At 35.4% G+C, this 26,469-nt stretch overlaps 1 non-coding gene across 1 annotated transcript; it reads right to left on the bottom strand.

Annotated features, from left to right (window-relative positions):
- Positions 1–14,794: 14,794 nt before the first annotated feature.
- On the bottom strand, positions 14,795–14,901 carry LOC127125187 (small nucleolar RNA R71). Its single transcript, XR_007804640.1, has one exon. It is a non-coding gene; the product is annotated as a small nucleolar RNA R71 (small nucleolar RNA).
- Positions 14,902–26,469: the final 11,568 nt, after the last annotated feature.

Genomic DNA, 26,469 nt, shown 5'->3' with positions numbered 1-26,469 from the left:
CACCAGAAGGAATATTGCTCAAGTGTCTTGGAAATTCAGAAGCTTACTTGGCCATATCTGAAGTACATAGTGGAGCCTGTGGGGCACACCAAGAAGCCCATAAGATGAAATGGCTTATATTCCGACAAGGCGTTTATTGGCAAGTATGTTAAAAGATTGTATCGAGTTCTCCAAAGGGTGCCAAGAATGTCAGATGCACGTGAGCATCCAACACGTACCAGCAAGTGTATTGCACGCAATTATCAAGCCATGTCCTTTTCGGGGGTGGGCGTTAGATGTCATCGGTTAAATTCGACCTGCCTCGTCGAAACAACAAAAGTTTATCCTGGTCGGAATATACTACTTTATAAAATGGATAAAAGTTATCCCTTTGGTAAAAGTGGATCAAGAGGTTGTGATCGAATTATTTCAAAAACACATTGTGTATAGGTTTGGGATTCCCGAAACCATTACCACAAATCAAGGTTTAGTTTTGTGGGACAAAAGATGCAGGAATTTGCCGTTGAAACAGGATTCAGGTTGGTTACTTCCACACTAGGCAGCCAACAAAGTGATAATTAGTTTAATAAATAAACACGTTGCTAAGAAACCTAAGAACGGGCACAAAACACTAGACCAGATTTTGTGGACTTGTCGAACATCCCCAAAAGAGGTAACAAATTCGACGCCTTTCCATTTGAAATTTAGGTATGATGTTATGTTACCAGCAGAGATTTGTTTACAATTAGTCAGGGTGCAACGCTAGAATGATATCCAGTCAGAACAGTAATGGAAATTGACGTTCGATGAACTGACTGATTTGGACAAAGAAAGGTTAGCCACAATGGACGTATTGATACGACAAAAGGCGTGTGTGGCCAGAGTGTACAATAGAATGTTTAAAACGAAGACCTTTGTAGTAAATGATTATGTTTGGAAGGTAATTCTACATATGGATCAAATGGACCATTCAAGATAGCCTCGAATGCTTGATTATCGACCCTTGCTTCAACTACGGACTCAGCTGGAGTTGAATCCGCCACATGTCCTAGGATCAAGAATTCATAACCCACGTCAGAGAATAAGTTCGTGAGTTGCTAAAATAGAGAGAGACAAATACCTGAAAAGCCACGTGTGGTGGAGAAACACGGGGACTTCTTTTTGGACCATGAGGGGCAAAAACCTCACTAAGATCATCTGGAACTACGGTCTTCATGGTCGAAGGAACGACCCTTGAAGGGGGTTTCTTGGCTTGGACTTTCTTTTTTCGTGCCAGAATGTTAAAAATAAAGCCTCATGAAACGTTGACACTAAGTACCTTTGGCTTCGGAGTCGATGGAGCCCTTTTCCTTTTGGAAGGTTTGCTTAGGGTTGGTTCAATTGTTGGAACCCTTTTTAAACCCTAACAACATAGAAAAGGAGTGGTTATTTTAGCTCTCTAAAGAAAGGAAAGATGAAAGAACAGTGGTTACCTTTTTTGTTGGGACTTCATCAACGTTTGTAATTTAGATTGTTATGGTGGGAGCATCAGTAGTCGATGGTGGAGGTGGCATTTCGCCAGTGAGAGTGGAAAAGGAATCAATCATATGTTGAAGAAAAAGATCACTAGAAAAAGCTTGACGTTGGTAGTCAGCCCACCATTCGTCGAAGTCAGTGATTGTCAAAAAAGATTGTTGGAACTTAAACACGAGTAGTTCAAGGCGCTGAGTGGGCTTGTGGAAACGTGGCAAGCTTTATGGTCATTGGAGTTTAATGATCGAGAAAACCATATGATGTCAGTCGAATGTGACACCAAAGGTTTCGGTAACATTTGACTAAGGTCGAATTGGAGAGCCACCAAGTTGGGTTGGTAACTCATGAAGCCATACCACTTTGACCCCACTTCGATCCTAAAAGATAGTAGCGTAGGGGTCAAAAACGCCCTCCACACAGCACTTGATTGCGCCGTAGCTTGAGGGGAGTCACCTGGGAAAGGATTCTTAAACCATTTCGGACCAAACCTTTGGTACATAAATGGAGCCATAGCTGGAGCAAAGTTGTCGGCCTCGATGAACATGTTGAGGTACTTCATAAAAAGATGTTTGTTGGGAGTTCCTTGGCATGTCATCAGGGAAAGTCTTGCTCCTTAGACTGGTCGATCCTCATTTAAATGCATTATGCGCTCCGACACCAGGTAACCCAACTAATATTCAAAAGTGGCATTCAACCAGTGTTGCAAAAGCCACATAGGACCTGACAAGTTCATGGCCTTGGTAGTAGAATGGGGGTATTTTAATTTTAGGGTTGCGAGCCCTAGGGAGTGGTACAAAAAAGATAACAAAAGCTTACCCAGAGAGACCTGTCGACCTTCGTGGATTTGGATCGCCAGATTTATGTAACTTTTGGCTATCTATAAAGAGCCAGGACAAAATACATAGTATGAAAGCCACAATGTTAGAAAAGGAATATGCTCTTTGTTAGACACTTCAACATAATCCTTGTTGTGGTGATCTTCGATATAGTTTTGAAGGCTAACACGACTGAACGAAAAAGTGGTCTCTGTCGGAAGCATGGGGTCAAAAGTTTTGCCCAATGGTGATAAGCTTGTGATAGCTACCACGTCGAAGAGAGTTGGCGTAAACATGCCACATGGAAGCTGGAAAGTGTTGATCGAGCCTTCCCAGAAATACATTAAAGCCAGTAACATGCAGGGGTTGATTCGCTGAGCATGCCTTGAAATATGGATAACATCGAAGATCCCTGCGCTTCTCCACTGGTATTGATGTTTTCGTTGGACTTTGTTAAGCCAAGATAAGTACTCTTTGTTGTCTGGGGTAGGCATCGACCTGAAGACTATTTCCTTTGGGTCCATGAATCTGACGTTGATGGTTCTATCTTTTTCGAAAGTTTGAGGGGAAGCAGGAGTGTAACCAAGAAAATAGCCTTGAACCATTTTTGGTTTAGATTTGGTGTCTGGATAAGATCCGTGAAATGCAACAAGTTTGTCACCAACGACAAACGGAATGAGCAATTGGCATTGCCATATTTTACCACTTCTTCATCAATAGAAGTGGGTTGAGGGATAGGTTTCGTACTTTTCATTGCAGTAAGTTAAAATGCAATGGGGTTGCTGCTAGTATTGAGGGTGGTGGAGTTTTTGGTAAGAATAAGGTTGTTGTGAGAAGTTGCAGAAAGGATGTGCAGATGAAGAAACAGGAGTATGCTAAAGGTGAAAAATGGTTATTTATAGGCAAACCAAGTGACAATCAAGCGTCAGTCGATTGACAACTGTCCGACTAGGAGGTAGTGGGAAAATTAGTAGCTTTAGTTGAAATCCCACAACCTAGGAAATATCTCATAATGATGACAGTTTTTCTGGGAAATCACAGCACAGGAAAATCATCATTGCACAAAAAAACATAATTAACGATTAGATGGCCAACCGAAATTTGGAAAGTAAAAATTCAAATTTCTCGGTCGAAATGCCTCAGTCGAAACTGGCCTTTTAGGGGGGGGGGGGTAATTTGTTAGCTGGTAAATTCCGACCTGAATAGCATGAAGCCAGGTCGAGAAATAGGAAGTCGGAAGTAGGATCGACGAATGGGGAAACCAAGAGAGTTGGGTCGACGAAGGAGGTGAGTCTGTCGAAGTCGAAATCCAGCTTACCATGATGGGAACTGATCGTGGGAAGTTAAAAGCAACGGGGATGAATGGCTCCGACACATGGCGCATCGTGAATGGGTCATAACCTCTTAGCAGTTATTTCTTATTATTATTTAAGTAGATATAATTTTAATTTCAAAAGGTGCCATTTTTAACATTGCAATAGGAATACACTTGAAGTATCAAGCATTTGAGAGAAAAAAAAGTTAATTTCCTGCAAAAATATACTTTTGCTTCCACCTTTATTTTCAAGTTATTTAACTTATTAAGTTATTTTCATTTTCTTCGTTCATTTACATCTGTATCTTGTCTTTTATCCTTCCTTACTTTTACTGCATTTCTATTTTGCAAGCACTTCAATTGTTGTTCTAGTAATCCAAACACTTTATCAACTAAACCGCCATATACTTAACACACATCAATCTAGGATTTTATAGTCGATTCTGCAAGTAAACCTCGATATGAAGGCTAGAGATTATTGCGTAAACAAGTCCTCGAAACTATTTTAAGGGGTTAAGTATTGTCATGGAGGATTTATACGGGGGGAGGGAGGGAGCCATATCATCCTCAACTTCCCATGACCTAGTGGTAAAAACTATGTTTTTTTTCCTTAAGGTCAAGGGTTTAACTCCTAGTTCCACCAAATTTGTTGTTGTTTTTTTCAAAAAATAGTAGAACAACCTCCATCATTGTGAAAATTTTAACTTTAAATAATCACCTCATCATCTAAAAAATATTGGTAATTTTTAAAAAGGATTTATATAGGTCTTTCAGTTTTTCACACCCCTCCAAATTTAATTTTTCACACCCCTGCAAATTTTCCTCAAGATCCACCACTGAGTATTGTAACGCCCTATTTTTTGTTTAGTTATTTAGTTAAGAACCCTTATTTTTAATTCTTTGATCAATGAACAAACAATCTATTTTAGTTGATTTATTTTGTGTAACTATGATATGATGATTTTCTGATCGTTTATTCTTATGTTCTTGATTTATAGAATGTTTGAATTATTTAATTTTTAATCTATTTATCTTACATGAAATAACAATATAATGTTTAATAAACAAATTAATAATATATAATTTTATTAAAAAATAAAAAATAAAAAATAATATATATATATATATATATATATATAATATATATATATATATATATATATATATATATATATATATATATATGAAGTTATATTTTCTTAAATTTTAAATTGAATAAAAGTTTGGGTTTCATAAATGTCTTATTGACATTTATTTTAATGACTTAATAGTGTTACGAAAATTTTATTTTGTGGTTAGTAACGGTGGTCTTTATTAATTTACGAATCTGATAAAATAATTTTATAAACTTTTTAAGAGTTTAATGGAGATACCTGTCATTCCACCATCCAACAGAAATGTTAACATTATAAAATTTATAAATTTATTTACACTATGAGGGTATCACTCATTTTTCTATTTTTTATTTTAATTTTTGAAACATTAAATACGCACTTTTAAAAAAATAACATTATTTTAAGGTCTTAAAAGTGTCTCTACAACATTTGTTAACATTTCTTTTTTATATTATTGGCACATATTTTAATAAACTATAAATTTCATATTATTTATATATTGAATTTGTGAAAATATAGTATACCTCTTATTTCAACTTAGTGGTGAATTATTATTTGCTTTTCAACGAGGGATGAAGGGTTCTAATCATTTCAATTGAAATTCATTTTTAAAAATATTAATTAAAATGTTAAAAATAATATTAATATAGTAATAAATATAACAAAACTTGTTTACATACTGTTAGAATACTTTATAATTTACATATTATTTAATTATTATATTTCAATAATTATTATATTTCAATAATTATTATATAGGTATATATATTTTAATTATATTAGTTATTTATCAAAATTAACTGGTTTAATTGATTAAATGGTCAAATAAATTTAAAATACTAATTAGATTTCTATTTAGTAATTAATTAGTTAATTAATTGAATATAGGCTCAAATATGAGTAGATGTCAGAATGACACATTTCAGAATAATGGAAACCTAATTGGTCATCTCCCCATATATATAGCTATGGTCATCAATATATCGTACACAGGCAGTATACACCTTCTCCCCATCAGAAGAGAATTCAAGACATTAGAGGTTTCGGTTGAGGAAGAACCACATGTGAATGAGTGTTCATTCTTCGTCTCTCTTTTCTTTGTGTTTCAGGAAAATATAAAGTTGTTGTGTTAATGATTCGTTTATCTAGGTATTCCTAATTTAATCCTTGATAAATTAATATGTTGTAAATCCTAGTTTATATTTGTATAATTATTATTAAATTACTTCCAATAAATGGTATCAGAGCGGGTTTTCATGTTTGATTTATTAGGATTGATTATTGATTATGATTTATGCTGGTGTATGTTTAGTGTGTGAGTCATTCGGATCTTTGTGAGCTCGGATTTGTTAAATTTGGGATTTATGACTATTTTCCCAACAACAAAATTATCAAACCTAAAGTGATGAATCCATAATTATAAAAATATTTGATTTGTGTCGTCGGTTATATTGTATGCAAGTTTAATTTTGTTTTGAATGGTGGCTTGAGTTTTATTATTTTATGCTTCTAATTTTGAGTATGTCGTGTCACACGTATGTGTATGAAATTAGTAAGTTGATCCCAAAATTTTGACTCTTTCTTATTTTTCTTTTGTTAATAACCGTTCCAATATGATCAATTTCTAAAACCATATTCCTTTTTTGTATTGTGTACATGTTCTAGAGAAGTTGAGATTTTTTTTTTGAATTTGTCAAATTTTGGGATATGATTGTTTTGGATACCTTGATCCACCAAAATCTCATTTGGTACCTATATCACGCGTTTTAGGTTCAATTGACGTATAAATCTTCACTTTCTCTTAACTTCAATCTCTAAACGTCTATTGTTTCACGTACAAATCTTTCACAAAATCAAAAACCTCACAGAAAATACCTTCTGCTCACTGATAATTTTGCAACCTCAATAATCCTTCCATTTTGCTCTGGTATCATTCTCGAGAGTGTTCATTGGGGTTGTCATTCATGTAATAAAATCGTAGAGTCTCTAAAAGTACTTTCAATTCAAGAGGAAACATGTTAAGGTAAGAGTTTTTTTTCCATGTAAGTCTAAACTAGGCTTAATTTTAGAAATGGTTAGATATTGTATACATACTAAAGTTTATAATTATGTTTTTCTTCAAGAATACGATTTCTCATACATAATACATTGGTCAAATCATATGATTCGAGTATGTGAGTTCTATACGTAATATATATTGGTTATTTTCTATTGCCTTCAAAAATATGATTTTCATACATGAATTATGGCTATTATCACTCCTCTTCTTAAACAAGATCTTGCATGTATTAAGGTTGAGAAATACTTGGGGTTTACCAAGGCCATGGTCATGGCAGAGTTCAAGTTTAATAAGGGTTTCACTTTCTCCTTTCATAGCTCTGAGATACGTACCAGACACCGATGGATTAGTTTATGTATGAGACGACCACTAGGGTATACATGTCGCATATGGTAAGACGTATTATCCTAACAGATAAGTCTCACATATACATAGATGCTAGATGCATCTCCATTTTTACTGAGCTTGGGCATGTCGATCAGGCATATGGGTGTGTTGCTTTGACGATACTATATACTGCCCTTGGAGAGGTGATTGTCTTTGAAACGAGGCAGTTTACCGGTTATATGAGTCTATTTCAAGTATGAATATTTATTATGTTTTATTTATTTTAGTTCTTATTGATCATAAACATTTTTATATATGTAGTTTATTTTCCTCGTGTAGTGTTGGATGTACAAGCATTTTCCGTCCATCTGTGACATGCATGTTTGTGTTGCTACCACTGGCTCCCCACAAATCATTAGATGAAGGACCAAACATTCACATCCATGAGATCTTCAAGAGTACAGGTGAAGGATCAATGTGTTGATCGTAGACGTTGTCATCTGGACACCCTATGTAGAGCACAAAGTGCATTGAGACTTTTATGACATTACCCTATTTTCGGGATATCTGTGTTGAGAGAGTTCAGTGGCTAGATATTTTCTTGACATGTGTTTTCTCCTGTTTGGGTATGTTTAGGTTATCCCTCGACCAGTCTTTGTTGTGCCATTTAAAGGCATCAATAGATGGTTTATGTCTAACATTGCCAGTGATGCCAATGTTATTAGAGATAATGTCATGGATGTGCAATTCCATGAGCAGTGTGAGGATGGTTACTTAGAGTGGTATGTTATAATATCACACCATCACATCATCCCATCTGTTTAGCCTACTGATGATGTTGGAACTTCCCATGATGGAGAACCATCAGAGGATGTGCCACCGCCTCCACCTGTTATAACTGACCAACAACGACTGCAGAGGATGACACTTCTTCCAGGTAACCTCATGGATTTGGTAAACATAGATGGTGAGATGTATGCTTTTGCATCACAGATAGCACACATTCCCCATGGTGGACCTATGTAGATTTTATTAGTTTTTTCATTATTTATTTTCATTGACATTATTTTGGGTTTGTACTAAATTAATTTGTATATTGTTAACACTTTAGTTTAACATTGCATTAGATGAGAATTAGCATTACATTACTACTGGATGAACAAAACTTAACATGAAAATTTCTTAACATAACTTAACATAAAAATAACATGAACATAACTTAAACATTGCTAGATGATTCATGACGTTTTAACATCTTGGTAATATTATCAACATATATGGAAATTACTGCATCCACCTTGATCAGACCCTTTGTTTTGTATTTGTGATATATGTTCCACATTACTTTTAAATCTCCACTTGTCTTCAACTCAAACTTATTAAGAATAATTTCCCTTCATTATTGATTTATGTAGAACAATATTCGATCTTAACCACCTTTCTATTGTTGGTATGGTGTCCAAGATTATCCAATTTAGATTTCATAACAACAAGATAGGTGCCATATGTGAGCCTAAAATCAATTGGAGGTTTCACGCTGATGAAGTACACAAACGTGGGATACCAATATTGAGATATTCTGATATATTTTGTTAATAACATATCATGCATATTTATACAAGTTTGGAATCAATATGGACAACACAAAATTGTTGGTATAATCACAATCCTACAAAAGTGTTAGCAAAATCCCAACTGTTGAAATTTAACACTACCAAAATTTTCAGTGTTATGGGAAAAATTCGATAATCAATAGAAGTTTTTTAAAAAGCCAATAATCTCATATTTTTTTTTGGAAAAACGGGTTAATTAATACTACCAGATTTTTCATGGTTATGCCAAAAATCCGTTAATCTCTAGTAATTTTGAAAAAGATTAATAAATTTTGACACGAATCGTTTTTTTTTAAATCGCTAAAAATGTATATCAAATTTCTTTAATGGACTACCAAACTTGTTGTCTATATATCACATTTTTTTATTAAACTATCAGATTTTTCCTTACGACATATTTTGGACAAGAGTATTTTTGATATTATAAAAAATTGGGGGTGTCAGGTTTATTTTTGAAGGTGCCAAGACAAAATCTAACCATTTAATTATATTTGAATATTTAAAATGAATTTAGATTTGGTTATGAATTTAGTCTTCCAAATATTTTTTACAACCCCTTAAATAAACCACACGAAGGTACCTTGTATAAATATAAATTAATTAAAAAATCATTAATAATTGAATTTTAAATATAAAATTAACTTAATATTTCTTTAATATAATATCTTATTTAAAATGTGTTTTATTATTCTATCAAAATCAATAAAGCACATAAAAAATGTTGTTATATGGATCAACTTTCTCCGTAATGTTCTATCAATGATCATGTTTCTGTCCAAATCACTAATCTCGTGATCTTTCTTAATAACTGTGAAGACAAGTTTGTTATGAAGATGTTTTGATTAAGACAAATATATTGGAAAGACGAGAAATAATGATTCATGCTCAAGTTAAGATTAAAGAACTTAATTTTTCACAAGTTTGATTATGATCAAGATAAGGTATCTCAAGGATCTCATATTTCTCATCTAAGGTGATATGTAATTTATTATTTATATATCTTAGGTGCTCAAGAAACAATTATGTATTTTGATTATTCAAAAACTTGTTTTTAACTTGGAAATTTGTTTTTCTTCATCAACAATCTATTGTCGTGGATAAACAATGGATTGTCATAAAAACGTTTTTAACTTAGAAAAAATTCCAAACTTTATTTTTACTACCATACATTGTCATAGTAAACAATCTATTGTCCTGTTGCCTCTTCCTAAACAATTTTTTAAAACCAAGTCAGCAACAATAAATTGACATCCCATAACAATAGATTGTCACCATTCAACTTTTTAAAATTTAACGTTGCAACAAAGGCAACAATAGATTGTCTGCTTAGAACAATTCATTGTTCGTGAATCATAATGAAATTTTATGAACTTTGGCACACCTTTTCATTACCTCTTTTCATGGTATTCTTTCCTTAATCATTGCATAAATTTTCTGAAGTTTCTCTAAAGCATTTCCATAATTTTTCAAACGGTATCTTGTGTTATAAAAATAGTAGTAAGTTTCTTATTCAAAATTACCTCTTCCCATCACATTTTTCAAACAATTCATATATTATTTCTATGTGTTGATAAATTTTTGAGAGAAATTTTTTGTGCATAAATTTCGTACATCATATAAAAATTTCTTAAATATATTGTGCACTTAAGATATATATATATATATATATATAATATATATATATATATATATATATATATATATATATATATATATATATATATATATATATATATATTATATATTATTCTTGAGTTGTATTTAAGTGGGAGAGAAGATCAAAATTATTATATCTTGTTGATAAATTTTTGAGAGAAATTTTTTGTGCATAAATTTCGTACATCATATAAAATTTCTTAAATATATTGTGCACTTAATATATATATTATATATATATATATTTATATATATATATATATATATATATATATATATATATATATATATATATATATATATATATATATATATATATATATATATATATTCTTGAATTGTATTTAAGTGGAAGAGAAGATCAAAATTATTATCTCTTGGAATTCAAGTCAAGTTGAAAAGATTATTCAAACTTGTATTCATAATTTGTATTGATTACCAAATGTGTGATGACATTTGTTTGTAATAGAAAGTGGGACACTTTTCTGTTTATGTGATAATCATCATAATGTTGGCGATTATTGGAGAAAGGTATTTGAACTGGTTTGATTCAAAATCCACCATAGTTGTTGGTGTATTTGTGAAATCAAGGAAATGATGTGCTTCTTTGTTGTTGTTAGAAGATTGTAAGAGAAGTCTTAATGGTAGACTTGTAAAAAGATTTAACAATACTGAAAATTTCTCATAGGATGTTAGGGGACTGAAGTACTCTTATTTGGAAAGATGTACCATGATACATCGTTATGTTCTTTACTTTCTGCACTTTAATTTTTTGTTATTCATCATTCGAAATAGCCCATACTTCTTATTTTAAAGCAAAAAATTGAAATAAACAAAGGAACTTGCTTAAATATCAAGAAAATCCAGCAAGTCTAATTCACCCCCCCTAGATTGCACATTCAAAACTTACATTTGGCATCAGAGTATGTTATAGTTAACTTGCTCCTTAGATCCGGAAGATGGCTTCTGCAAATTAGATTTTAAGAGATAGTGCTTCTAACAACAAATCTCCTTTGCTCTATGGTGAATTATGATTTTTGGAAGATCTGTATTAAAACATATCTTGAAGCACAAGGAGAAGAAGTGTGGGATGCTATTGAAAATGGTATTTATGTTCCTAAAATGGTAATAAATGATGTAGAACAAGAAAAAGTAAAAAATTCTAGGAATGAAGATTATAAGAAAAAATGTTCTGTATGACAAGAAGGCGAAAAACTTGTTTCAAGCGACCTTAAGCATGGATGAATTCTTTCGTATCTCTCAATGCAAAACAATGAAAGAAATATGGGACACTTTAGAAGTTATACATGAAGGCACAGTAGAGGTAAAAAAATCTAAACTAAACACTTTTTCACAAGAATATGAAATGTTTAGAATTCACCCCCACGAATCTATTCTTGATTTGCAAAAGAAATTTAGTCATCTAGAAAATTATTTGACGACTCTCGGTAAAAGTTTTACAAATGATGAATTAAATCTAAAAGTCACTAGATCTTTGACAAAAGCTTGACAACCAAAGGTAACGACTATTTCGGAAAAGAAAATTCTTTCAAAATTGTCTTTTGCAGTATTGTTCGGTATACTTCAAGGATACGAGATAAACATTGAAAAATTAGAAAGGCATGAAGATGAAAGAAAGAATTCAAAAAGTCTTGCCTTAAAGACTAGAGTAAAAAATCATGATAGAAATCAAGTGGATGATTCCACTAGTGATGAAGATGATGATCTTATCAATAACTTTGAAAAATTCTTAAGAAAAAAAGGAAAAAGAAGACCACTAAGAAAGAATCACCATGAAGGAAGGTTACTTGCTTTGAATATGGAGAAAGAGGACATGTTAAAGGTGAATGTCCTACACTTCAAAAGAACAGTAAATTCAAGAACAAGAAGGAAAAAATACCAAAGAAAGCATATGTGGCATGGGATGATAGTGAAATAGGTTCATATTCAAATGATGACCATGCAAACAAGGCATTGATGACATCACATCATTAAAGTGATGAAGAACATGGGGTTAGTGATTCTAAAGTTGATGATAGACCTTCATATAATGAATTACAAAGTGCTTTTAATGAATTATACAATGAATGTTTTAAACTTATTAGAAAATTTCCAAAACAAAAGAAAACTATTTTAAATTTAGAAAGTGAGGCTAATATCACAAAAGTGGAGTTAGACTTAATCAAAAACTAAGCATGCAATAATTGTTCTTCTTTTGATTAAAATATTATGGAATTAAACCAAGTCATTGCCAAATAAGGGAAAGTTGGATTGGTGATAACGCGAAAACGTATCGTATATTTGGCTTCATATGCATTGCTTTTTACTTGATTAACAATTATTATTATGCAATATTTTATGTTTATTTCAGGTATTTATCAAATAAGAGATGTATAGGCAAGCAAAGTGGAAAATAGCAAAAAAGGAAAGAAAAATAGAAGAAAATGGAGAAAAATAGAAAGCATGGCGCTCACCACACCAAATGGAAGTGTGGCGCCCATCACTTGGATGTGTGGGGCCCTCCACATGACCTAAAGGGAGTGGTGGCGCCCGCCACAAAGCTATAAAGTGGTGGTGCCCATCCCACAAAATGTGGCACCCGCCATGGAGACCATATTAGGGTTATGGCAGCCGCCCTCAACCCGGTCTCACTTATTTCTCTCCACCTTTTTAGACATGACTTCCACTTACTTTTTCAACCAACGAATTCTATAATTAGGGAGAGTGGAAGTATATAAAGGAGGGTCGGTTTTCTCACGGGTGTGCATTTTTTCAGTCAGATTCTTTTGGTTAGATTTTCTTAGGCAGTTTCTTACTTTGTAAAAGCAATAGATTCTCCACATCGAGGATTATTGCAATTTATTGTTTAAGCATCTGAATTTGATTGTAACGGTGTACTCGATGGCCAAAGTTTGCCGAAATTGTTTAATTTGAAGAATCATGATTCATTCCAAGTTCTCGATTTATATTTCAGGTTTTATTTTAATTGTCATTTTAATTACTTATGCCTTATTGTATTCTTAATTATTTGAATACCATGTTTGTTACCGGATCCATGTCCGGCTAAACCTCTAGGTATTAGTATGTAAAGACCGTCGAAACGGCGAGATTCGTAAATAATTGGTGTTGGCTTTTATAAAATATTATTTTCCGGTTTTAGTTTCTTGTTTTATTCAAAAATGTTTTTCGTACGAGAGTACAAAGCAAACAAAGGTTACGGTCAATAAAAACGAGAGTGTGAGGCTTTAACCGGATAGCTAAAATAAGGCATTAATCCTAAACACAGCGAAATCGCTTTAGGATTAATTAGAATTTATTCATATTCAAAAATTACTTTTAAATTCATAATGAGACCGAGAGAGCCAAGCATTTTGGTTTAAGAGTATGGTCAGAGTCAATAAAAACGAGAGTGTGAGACAAAGTCCTTTTTATAAATAATTTCTACTGAAGAATATTTTGATCAATAAGATTACATCAACTATCTATCAAATCCTCGAAGTTTGATGTGTTACATATCGATATCCTTTTATTAAATATCTCTATTAATATTCTGTCCACGTTATAGTTATTTCTCTTCATCCCTCCAATCTTAGAAAGTTCCCCATCTTTAGATTTACATAGTAACATTAGATAACGATACGTTCGATTATTAGTCCTTTTGGGTTCGATAATCCTTAAAACTATGCGATACGATTGTGCACTTGCAGTCACGATTCCCATAGACTTACTAAGTCGCGATCAAGTTTTTGGCGCCGTTACCGAGGACTAATTTAGTCGATATCGTAACTCTAGTGTTGTCCAGTATAGACTAAGGCAAACAATTCTATTTCCCTTTTTAATTTGTCGAGTGTATGCCAAGTACTCACTCTCAAGGTAAGAAATTAAAGCTACCGTTTGACGAACCTGAGCGTTATCTAAGATTAGAACGTCGGATACGAGACCTAATACAAGAACATCGTATCAAGCTAAATCTTCCCGATCCTAATATCCTTATTCCTGAACCAGTTATACAACCAGAGATGGCCGAAGGACTGCATAACCGTCCTCTTAAGTACTATGCAATCCCTTCCCAGGATGAATCACATAATAACGTCGCTGCCCCTGCCATCGAGGCCAATAATTTCGAGCTAAAACCTTCGTTGTTGTCATTTGTACAACAAAACCAATTTTCAGGTAGTCCCACGGAGGACCCGAACCTACATTTGTCAGTGTTTTTGCAATATGCAGACAAAGTGAAAGCAAATGGTGTTAGCCCTGAAACTATAAGACTACGTCTTTTCCCATTCTCCTTAAGAGATAGAGCTAGAGCTTGGCTCCAATCTCTACCATCCAACTCTATCACTACGTGGAACGAGTTGAAGAAAGTTTTCTTAGCACGATATTTCCCACCTAGTAAGACGACAATGCTAAGAGCTCAAATAAACGGGTTTAAACAAAAATATAACGAATCACTTTTTGAAGCTTGGGAGAGATACAAAGACATGATGAGGCTTTGTCCACATCACGATCTAGAAGAGTGGTTTATCATCCATACCTTTTACAATGGTCTCTTGTACAACACAAGATTGATAATAGACGCCACCGCAGGTGGAACACTGATGGATAAACCCTACAATGAGGCCTATCAACTTATCGAAAGTATGGCTCAGAATCATTACCAGTGGGGAAGCAAAAGAACCTCCGTAGAGAAACCTCCAACGAAAGGCGGTATGTACGAATTAAGTAGTCTTGACCATGTCAATGCTAAGATAGATGCTCTTACCTAAAAGATAGACAATTTGACCATAACACCTGCAGCCACCGTGGATGCCGTAGCACCAAACCACGAGATATGCGGTGTTCCTGGGCATGCTTCCCCTGAATGTCAACTTTTGACAGGAGTCTCCATAGACCAGGTGAACTATGCTCAAGGAAACCCTTACTCAAACACCTATAACCCAGGTTGGAAGAACCATCCTAACTTTTCGTACAAATATAATAATGCATTATATGCACCTAACCAAGCACCTGTTGTACCACCAAGATATCATAAAGCTGCCACAAATACTCAAAATGCTCCTAGGAAGTCAAACCTAGAAATAATGATGGAAAACTTCATAGCTACCCAAGCCCAAACAAATAAGGATTTCCTAAATCAAAACACACACACTAGTGAGCAAATCAAGCAGTTAGCAAACAAGGTAGACGCTTACCCATAACAAAATGTTGGAAACACAAATCAAGCAAGTGGCTCAACAACAAGCACCTACCTCTGCCCCTGCAGGCACGTTTCCTGGACAATTGCAACCAAACCCGAAAGGTTATGCAAATGCTATTATACCACGAAGTGGGACAGAACTAGACGGACGGACCGACCCTAAAATTCAAAACCAAGCCATGCACCAAGACCCTGGTAAGGTAACTGAGAAGGAAGACGAACAAGAGGAAGATAAAAACGAAGAGGCCGCATAGAAAGAAGAACCTTATATGCCTCCACCACCGTATAAACCTCCAATCCCTTATCCTTAATTACTTGTTAAATCTAAAAGTGTAGGGCAATTTAAAAAATTTGTAGAGCTTCTAAAACAATTTAATATCACGATACCCTTTATGGAATCCATCACTCAAATGCCCTCATATGCTAACTTTCTAAAGGCAATCTTATCTAAAAAGAAGAACATAGAGGATAATGAAACTGTTACACTTACTGCTGAGTGTAACGCCATAATACAAAACAATATACCTCCTAAGCTGAAAGACCCAGGGAGTTTCTCCATACCCTGTATAATCGGAAAGTTTGTCATAGACAAACACTGTGCGACTTGGGAGCCAGTATTAGCTTAATGCCCTTGTCCATATGTGAAAGGCTTAAAATGGGAGAACTAAGACCTACTAGGATGTCCGTACAACTTACAGATCATTCTGTTAAATTTCTCGTAGGTATGTTAGAAAACATTCTGGTACGCATAGGACAATTCTATATTCCTACTAATTTCATAATCATGGATATAAAAGAGGATTCCAACATCCCTATCATATTAGGAAGACCATTCCTAGCTACTGCCGGAGATATTATAGATCTTAAGAAAGGAAAGATAACCTTTGAAGTTGGTGAGGAAAAAGTCGAATTCATTTTGACGTAATTCTTAAAGGCACCAGCTATAGACGATACATGTTGTCTACTGGATGTCATCGACGAATGTATAAGAGAAATGGAGAATGAACAAACATCATACTCCGAAATACTAAAAATTCCTAGGCCTCCTACTTTTAAAGATGAAAATTGGAGTGAGAAATACCAAGATGACAACCTAAGCGAATGCCTAGCACTAACGCCCGATCATATGCCCTTCCCAAAGAAACCAGCCCTAGAACTTAAGACGCTACCCAAAAATCTAAGGTATGAATTCCTAGACACCGAACTCGAGCGACCTGTAATAGTCAATGCAGACTTAGGGAAGATAGAGACCGAAAAGCTTCTACATATTTTAAGAAAATATCCAACTGTTTTAGGCTATAATATCTCAGATCTAAAAGGAATAAGCCCTTCCATATGCATGCATCGTATAATGCTAGAGGAAGGCAGTAAGACCTCTAGAGAACATCAAAGAAGGATAAATCCCATTCTAAGTGATGTAGTAAAGAAAGAAGTGCAAAAGCTATTAGAAGCGGGTATTATCTACCCAATATCTGATAGTCAATGGGTCAGCCCAGTACATGTCGTACCGAAGAAGGGAGACGTCACAATTGTTAATAATGAAAAAGGAAAATCTATAGCACAAAGAATGGTTACTGGAAGTAGAATGTGCATTGATTATAGAAAATTAAACAAAGCCACTCGGAAGGATCATTTTCCTTTACCGTTTATTGATCAAATGCTTGAACGATTGGCTAAGCATTCTCACTTCTGCTACTTAGACAGTTATTCAGGATTTTTCCAAATTCCTATTCATCCCGACGACCAAGAGAAAACGACCTTCACATGTCCCTATGGTACATTCACCTATCGGCGAATGTCGTTCGGACTGTGTAACGCTCCCGCAACATTCCAAAGATGCATGATCTCAATTTTCACTAATTTTATAGATGACATCATGGAAGTCTTCATGGACGATTTCTTTGTGTGCGGACAGAGCTTTGAAGGATGTTTATCGAATCTTGAAATGGTACTTAAACGATGCGTAAAAGTGAACCTCGTGCTAAACTGAGAAAAATGCCATTCCATGGTCTGACAAGGGATCGTACTCTGACACATAGTATCCGATAAGGGGATTGAAGTCGACAAGGCTAAAATAGAAGTTATAGAAAACCTTCAGCCTCAGAAAACCGTAAGAGAAATACAAAGCTTCTTAGGACACGCCGGTTTCTACCGGTGATTCATTAAAGATTTCTCAAAAACCACTAAACCACTGACTGGCTTATTGATGAAAGACGCCGAATTAATCTTTGATGACAAATGCCTAGTGGCGTTTGAACAACTGAAAATAGCCCTTATCACCGCACCTATCATGCAACTTGTGTGATGCTAGTGACTATGTTGTAGGCGTAATCTTAGGACAAAGAAGGGATAAGAAACTTCATACAATATACTACGCAAGTAGAACCCTAGACCCTGCACAGATGAACTACGCCACCACAGAAAAGGAACTTTTAGCCGTAGTGTTCGCTCTGGATAAATTATGTTCCTACCATGCTGCAATTAAGTACCTGTTAAATAAAAAGGACACCAAACCAAGACTCCGAAGGTGGATTTTACTACTACAAGAGTTTGACCTAGAAATCAAGGATAAGAGGGGCACTGAAAACATCGTGGCCGATCAATTGTCAAGAATGGAAGGTATTAAACCTGAATGAGTGCCTATAAACAACGATTTCCCTTACAAACGACTCATAGCCCAACTAGAAATCAATACAGCTAAATGTGCATTAACCTATAAGGATACCGAAACAAACGAGGTAGTGGAAGCAATTTACACTAAAACCATGTTGCCATGGTACGCTAACTTCGTCAACTACTTAGCAGCTGGGGTGCTTCCACCAGACTTGACTTACCAACAAAAGAAAAAATTCTTCCACGATCTTAAACATTACTATTGGGACGAGCCTCTGCTTTGCAAGAGAGGCGCTGATGGTATCTTCCGTCGATGTGTCCCCGAAGATGAGGTAGAAAACATAATCTCCCACTGTCATTCTTCTCCCTATGGAGGACATGCAAGAACCTCGAAGATCTGCGCTAAGATCTTGCAAGCGGGCCTTTTTTGACCCACTCTGTGGAAAGATGTCCACATCGCGATCATCAATTGCGACCAGTGTCAACGCACTAGCAACATATCTAGACGCGACGAAATGCCACTTAAAGGCATTTTGGAAGTAGAAGTCTTTGATGTTTGGGGAATTGATTTTATGGGACCATTCCCATCTTCTTTTGGTAACAAGTACATCCTCGTTGCGGTCGATTACATATCAAAATGAATTGAGGCTATAGCCTATCCAACAAATGACACACGAGTGGTAATTAGACTCTTTAAGCGCATAATCTTCCCTAGATTTGGAGTGCCGAGACTTGTCATCAGTGATGGTGGCTCCCATTTCATTTCAAAGATTTTTGAAAAGCTATTACTGAAATATGGAGTCCAGCACCGCGTAGCAACACCCTATCACCCACAAACGAGTGGGCAAGTAGAGGTCTCGAATCGAGAAATCAAACAAATCTTAGAAAAGACGGTTGCCACCTCTAGGAAAGATTGGTCCTCAAATTTACACGAAGCCCTATGGGCATATAGGACAACTTATAAGACCCCAATAGGAACCACACCTTTCAAGCTAGTTTATGGAAAATCATGCCATTTTCCGGTAGAATTAGAACATAAAGCATATTGGGCCATTAAGACCCTTAATCTTAATTACATTGCCACAGGTGAAAAAAGAATATTAGATATCCATGAACTAGAAGAACTTAGACTAGATGCGTATGAGAATGCCCGGATCTATAAAGAAAGAACAAAGAAATGGCACAACAATCGCATATCGAGGAAAGAGTTTAAGGAAGGTGACAAAGTACTTCTGTTTAACTCCCGCCTTAGACTCTTTCCAGGAAAACTCAGTTCTAGGTGGTCTGGTCCCTTCAAAATTACCAACGTCTTTCTAAATGGAGCGATTAAAATAAAGGGAAAAGTGAGCGAACCATTTACAGTAAACATAGAGTGTTTGAAACATTACCATAACATTGACAACAATGATTTCATCACGAATCTAAAGCTTGCAGATCTGCCCATTCATTCACCAGATTTACATCTATCATATTTTTGTCGAGCTTACGACAATAAACAAAACGCTTGGTGGGAGACAACCCACACTCTATTTTTAACTATTAATTCAATTATCTAAACTTCTGTTTATTACTATTGCTTCTTTTCCATTTTCTTTTGTTCTTATTTTTCATAAAGTCAATCAGTATTTTCTTTATTATTGAACCATTACTAACTTAATGATATCATCTACTTAAATTTATCTAGCTACTGACCATCACAATGCAACAAGTAGATTACATGGATATAGTCTTCAGAGGCAGAGGTCAAAGGAGATGTTTTAAGGCCCTAGCTCAGAGAGAAATGACACTAACCATATACTCAGATGGACGTACTATGACCAAGTTAGGCATAAGAGATAGTGTTATGTTCCTAATTAACCAAATAGGCTGGGACACCTTCGCTATCAAAAGAAAATTTAGTTCCTACCGTAGGTTGACTTTAGAATTCCTAAGCTCCCTAATTTACCTGCCAAACCATGGTATGGGATTTAACAAAGGCCTCTTCACCTTTAGGTTGTTCGATATTGAGTACCGCTACACTCATAGAGAAATAGCTGAACTCATAGGATGCCCTAATGGTCCTGATACCTTTACCGTTACCCAGGAAGACAGGCTTATAGACCTTGAATTAGATTAATTTTGGGGCAACATCACAGAAAACAACCATCCCGAGTCGGATCTCATGCATTCCGAGAACATCCATAACCCTGCCATTTGTTACTTTCATAAGATCCTAGCTCACACCTTATTTGGAAAGGAACAGAATATCATCTCAGTGTCCAAAGACGAACTCTTTATAATGTATTGTGCATAATAGACCTGACCTATTAACACCACTACATTTATGATAGCTAATTTGGACCGTATATCGCAGGATAACCATGGACCAATCTTAGTGGGAGGCTTAGTGACCATGATAGCAAATGCCATTGGACTGAAACATCCATTTATCAGACTTATACGGCCTATGAACATCTGATTCTGTTTCAACACTGGTATCATTAGGAACCTAGGCCCGGATGTGTTTGAATTACTAATTAACCGCCAAGTAGTACACCTGTTTACCCTGCCAGACCATAGGACGACTGTACATGATAGGAACAACTGACTCTATGATTTGGATGGACCACCAGATGCACCGTCTTATCCTCTAGAGACACCCCAAATCTATGACCACTATGATACTTATCTCTCTGATGCTGAGTCACACATCCCAGCTATACCTGATGCGCCTCCTATCGATCATGTTGCTGCCATCGAAGCTGTCCAGACAGACGTCGCCAACCTGAGAGGCGAGCTGAGCACTTTGTGCATGGAATTCCACATCTTTATGGATGTAGTGACTGAGAACCTGGATCACATCTACCAGCACTTCTACTCGTTCGCTCCTCCTACCAGCAGTCGCGGTAATGGCTAATTTATTTGAATATTACCGATTTACTGATCTTATTTTATTTTATGTTTGGAATTTTATTATTATTTTACACATTGGGAATTTTATTTACATCATTTCTTTTTATTCCAATAGACGAATTATATCACCATTTCCTGTCTACCTCATTCTTTTATTTTTCAAATTTGCGTTTTAATGTCATTTTACCGTATCTTGTTTCTCAATCCTACTTCTATATATTATGTTGGTTTTCTTCTACCTAATTATACAACCACTATTTAATGCTGGTCAATTAAAATTTAGATGGAAAAGATATGGTCAAAGATAATATGCAGAAGCTAAGAATCTATAAAGGATCACACATGGGAACACATAACACTGCATGTGGCGCCTGCCACACACAGGTTGTGGTGCCCATGTGAACACTGTGGCGCCCGCCACAAGCTCCTAGTGGCGCCCTCCACATACATAAAAATTGGCGCCAACTACTACATTAGCATTCACGTGCACGATGGTGTACTAATGTCACATGATTCCTTTAATTTCCTTGTCCCGTGCATGCTGGACATTGTATTAAAGCTCTTCAACCACTCTCACATCCTTTGACCGCGACATTGAAAACCATTAAATAAAGTTTATTTCATTCATCAATTCCAAACCACAACCATCTCTATATAAACCACCAACATAATCTCACAAAACCACATCTTTCATAAGCATAATTCTCCTATCTCTTGCTATATTCTTACTACATTACACGAGCAATGTGAAATTCAGTCATGGCACAAATGAGGGAATACAAATTATTGTTCAGAAATGGTGAACCAGGTGAATTACAAGAAGAGACTTACACGACTCTGAGCGCAAGAAAAATCAAATCAATAAGGTACGCCGATGAACCCTGCTAATCAGCCTTAGGAATTTTAGATAGTGTTAGCCATATGCTAGACACTTTAAGTTTAAACTATTTCCTATCTTTTAAGGACCCTGTCTATGCTCAATTAACACTAGAATTCCTAAGTTCGTTAATTTTTAGTCCCACACCCAACATAAACTATTCTAGTGGGACTGTCCAGTTTCGCTTGTTCAACATAGAATATGCTTTTACCTTTGCCCAACTTGAGGACCTGCTACAATTTACTCATGGGGATGGCATAGTAAGTGAGGTATCAGATATTGAGGGTTGGCAACGCGCCTTTCAACCATTTTGGAGGGCAATAACAGGTACAGTAACCCATAGTTTTAAGGGAAATAGAGCCACTTTAATTCACAACCCGGCTATTCGATATTTCTGCCAAATATTGGCATCCACCACTATTGGCTGAGCAAACTCTAACAAGGTGAACAAAAAAGAACTCTTTTATCTGTTCGCCACTTTTCTACCACAAAAGGTAAATACCATCCCTTTTATGTTCTCTCACATGCAGGTCATTATCAATACGAAGAGAGGGCCAATTATTTTTGGAGGTTTAATAACCTCCATAGCCAGAGTCATAGGACTCGAAGAAAAATTCTCCCGGCTAACCCCGCTCCCGCATCATGCCATTGACATTGACATGGCGAGGAGCATAAAATTGGTAAAATGAAGGCGAGACGGTAAGTTTAATCTAATAATTGCAAATAATGTCTTACAAGATTTCATCCTCCCAAATCCAACTCGCACAGATGTGCGTAACCAGGAAAATTTTCGTTATATTAATGATCTAGTGCCTAACCAAGTCCCCGCGCACATTCATGAGAATGTAGCTGCTGGCGGGGACACCAACAAGGATTATATTCCAGAGCAAGTTGCTCCTGCTACTGACACACACCCACACACCACACACATGTCATCTGAAAATGTTGCAGGTACATCATCCAGCCAAAGACCCAGAAGAAGAAATGTGGCACCTGCCACTCTTAATGAGATCTATGCTGAACTGCTGCGGCGTAGCGAACTAGATGCTCATTGCGACCTATAAATCCAAACCATGGAAGCTCAGTAAACAGAAATGTTGCAAATACTTCACCAGATGCAGCATGATCAACATGACTATGCTTTCAAAACCGAACATAATATGTCTGGCTTGATCAATGAAATGACAGCATTGACAGTGCGTGTGGAAGATCTATAAGACTATGTGCCACCTCACTAGCCTAGGAATGGTGGACGCGCATGAACACGTGGAAGAAGGCTCTAGTAGCAGGCTACCCAAGTTCTACCTTTCTTTCCTATCTTATGTTGTTGCATTGGGGACAATGCACAGTCTAAGTATGGTGGAGGAAGTTTTACCTCTTTTATTTATTGCTTTATAGGTAGATATAAATTATTGTTATTTACTTTTGCTATTTTATTTTTGTTAAGTGTCAGTCGATTCCAAATACCAATGTGTTGTCGAGTCTTTATGCGTGGTTTCCGTTATTTACTAATTCACCCATTTGCTTAAGCCATACAATTTTTTTTTGCAAAAATCTAGACTTAGAGATACAATAAATCTTTTGAAAATTCTAACCTATAAATAAAATTGAGGTTGAATTGTAGAGATTTGGAAAAACTTTACAAGATCGGTATCATTTTAACACCTTAAATCTCCCAAGTATAAGATCGATTTGAGTACTTGTCACGCCATAGCCTTAAATTCCATCCTTTAATATTCCTTAAGTAGTTTATCTAGCAATCAACACCATCCTAAGCACACACTACGCGATAAGTCGATGCAAATAAGTGTATGATCTCAGGCTTAAAAGAGAAAAAGATTGACGAAATATATGAAAAATGTTGTTCCTTCTAATTTAGGTGACCCTCACCCGGTCATTTAGCCCAACGGTATAACCATCTTTAACTGTTATTTGAGCCAAAGTGCAAAAAAGAAAGAAAGAAATAATGATGAGATCATAGTCACTAACAAATTATCTTGCTATGAGTGTGAAAGGATAACGGGCTTAATGTGATTGCGCCAGAATGAAAATGGATAAAAAGAAGGTTTAGTAAGGTAGGCTTAGGCATGACGACATGATTCAGATTGGTTTGTATATGAGGGAGACTTATGGTTGCATTATTGTGACTATGTGTTCCAACGATACCCTTAGTATGGAAGTTAGTACCCGTTGATGCAATTTTTTACCAAAATAGAGTTTATATACTAGAATGAGTATCTGAATGCAACTATGTCTTTTACAAGTCTTGATAATGTATGCTGCAAAGATTTTACAAAAGTTCTTATTCATGTACGCGGTATTTTCTTGAGGACAAACAAAGGTTTAAGTATGGGGGAGTTTGATAACGCGAAAATGTATCGTATATTTGGCTTCATATGCATTGCTTTTTATTTGATTAACACTTATTATTACGTAGGATTTTATGTTTATTTCAGGTATTTATCGAATAAGAGATGTATAGGCAAGCAAAGTGGAAAATAGCAAAAAGGAAAGAAAAAGAAAAGAAAATGGAGAAAAATAGAAAGCATGGCGCTCACCACACCAAATGGACGTGTGACGCCCACCACTTGGATGTGTGGCGCCTGCCACATGACCTCAAGGGAGTGGTGGCACCCTCCACAAAGCTATAAAGTGGTGGCACCTATCCCACAAAAGGTGGCGCCCGCCACAGAGACCATATTAGGGTTGTGGCAGCCGCCATCAACCTGGTCTCCCTTATTTCTCTCCACCTTTTTAGCCACGACCTCCACATTGTTATCCATGACTTCCACTTACTTTTTCAACCAACGAATGCTACAATTAGGGAGAGTGGAAGTATATAAAGGAGGGTCAGTTTTCTCATGGGTGTGCATTTTTTCAGTCAGATTCTTTTGGTTAGATTTTCTTAGGTAGTTTCTTAATTTGTAAAAGCAATAGATTCTCCACATCAGGGACTATTGCAATTTATTGTTTAAGCATCTGAATTTGATTGTAATGGTGTACTCGATTGCCAAAGCTTGTCAGCATTGTTTAATTTGAAGAATCAGGATTCATTCCAAGTTCTCGATTTATATTCTAGGTTTTATTTTAATTGCCATTTTAATTACCTATGCCTTATTGTATGCTTAATTATCTGAATACCATGTCTGTTATCGGATCCATGTCCGGCTAAACCTCTAGGTATCAGTATGTAAAGACCATCGAAACGACGGGATTCGTAAATAATTGGTGTTGGCTTTTATAAAATATTATTTTCCGGTTTTAGTTTCTTGTGTTATTCAAAATTGTTTTTCGTACGAGAGTACAAAGCAAACAAAGGTTACGGTCAATAAAAATGAGAGTGTGAGACTTTAACCGGATAGCTGCAACTAGGCATTAATTCTAAACACAACGAAAGCGCTTTAGGATTAATTAGACTTTATTCATATTCAAAAATTACTTTTAAGTTCATAATGATACCGCGAGAGCCAAGCATTCTGGTTTAAGAGTATGGTCAGAGTCAATAGAAACGAGAGTGTGAGACAAAGTCCTTTTTATAAATAATTTCTACTGAAGAATATTTTGATCAATAAGATTATACCAACTATCTATCGATCCCCGAAGTTTGATGCATTACATATCGATATCCTTTTATTAAATATCTCTATTAATATTCTGTCCATCTTATAGTTATTTATCTTCATCCCTCCAATCTTAGAACGTTCCTCAGTCTTAGATTTACATAGTAACATTAGATAACAATACGTTCGATTATTAGTCCTTTTGGGTTCGATAATCTTTAAAACTACGCGATACGACTGTGCACTTGCAGTCACGATTCCCATAGACTTACTAAGTCACGATCAATTAGATAATGTGTTAAGTAGTTAAATATTTTCAAATAATAAATGTGAACTTGACTTTTCTAATTTTGATAAACCTAGTACAAGTCAAACTATCTTTGTAAGGGCTACTATCAAATTTAACAATAAGGAATAAAAAAAAAGAACATGTTGTAAATCATCATAAAAGACCTTATGATAGAAATAACTTTTATCTTAATAAATGGAATCATATTTTTAAACCTATTTATTTCTATTATAATGCAAAAGGTCATACTTCTAATGTTTGTTACATAAGAAATTATTGTATTTCTTATGATAAGTATGTATGGGCGAGGAAGGGATCTAACCCAAGAGGATCCAAAGAATATTGGGTACATTACACTTGGATTTTTCAGCTAGTAGAAAGTCAACAAAGAATGTCAATGAGAAGACATTTACTGTGAGAAAGCATTGATGAAGTTTCTAAAAGACCATTAATGATACAACGTTGACATATAGGTGATAAGGGGTCGACCGATCCATCGACACAGGGATATATAGTTTGGAGGACTCTTAGGATAAATCCTGAAGATCAGGATCATTGGGAAACATGTACAAAATCTTGAAAAGGGCAGACCCGATAGAAGGCTTTACTCCATCAAGAGGACCAGTCGACTAAACCACATAAGAGAAAGG

Source organism: Lathyrus oleraceus, chromosome 2 (genome assembly GCF_024323335.1).
Source record: "Lathyrus oleraceus cultivar Zhongwan6 chromosome 2, CAAS_Psat_ZW6_1.0, whole genome shotgun sequence".
NCBI classification, from domain to species: Eukaryota; Viridiplantae; Streptophyta; class Magnoliopsida; order Fabales; family Fabaceae; genus Lathyrus; species Lathyrus oleraceus.
This window is presented reverse-complemented; position numbering and strand designations above follow the sequence as displayed.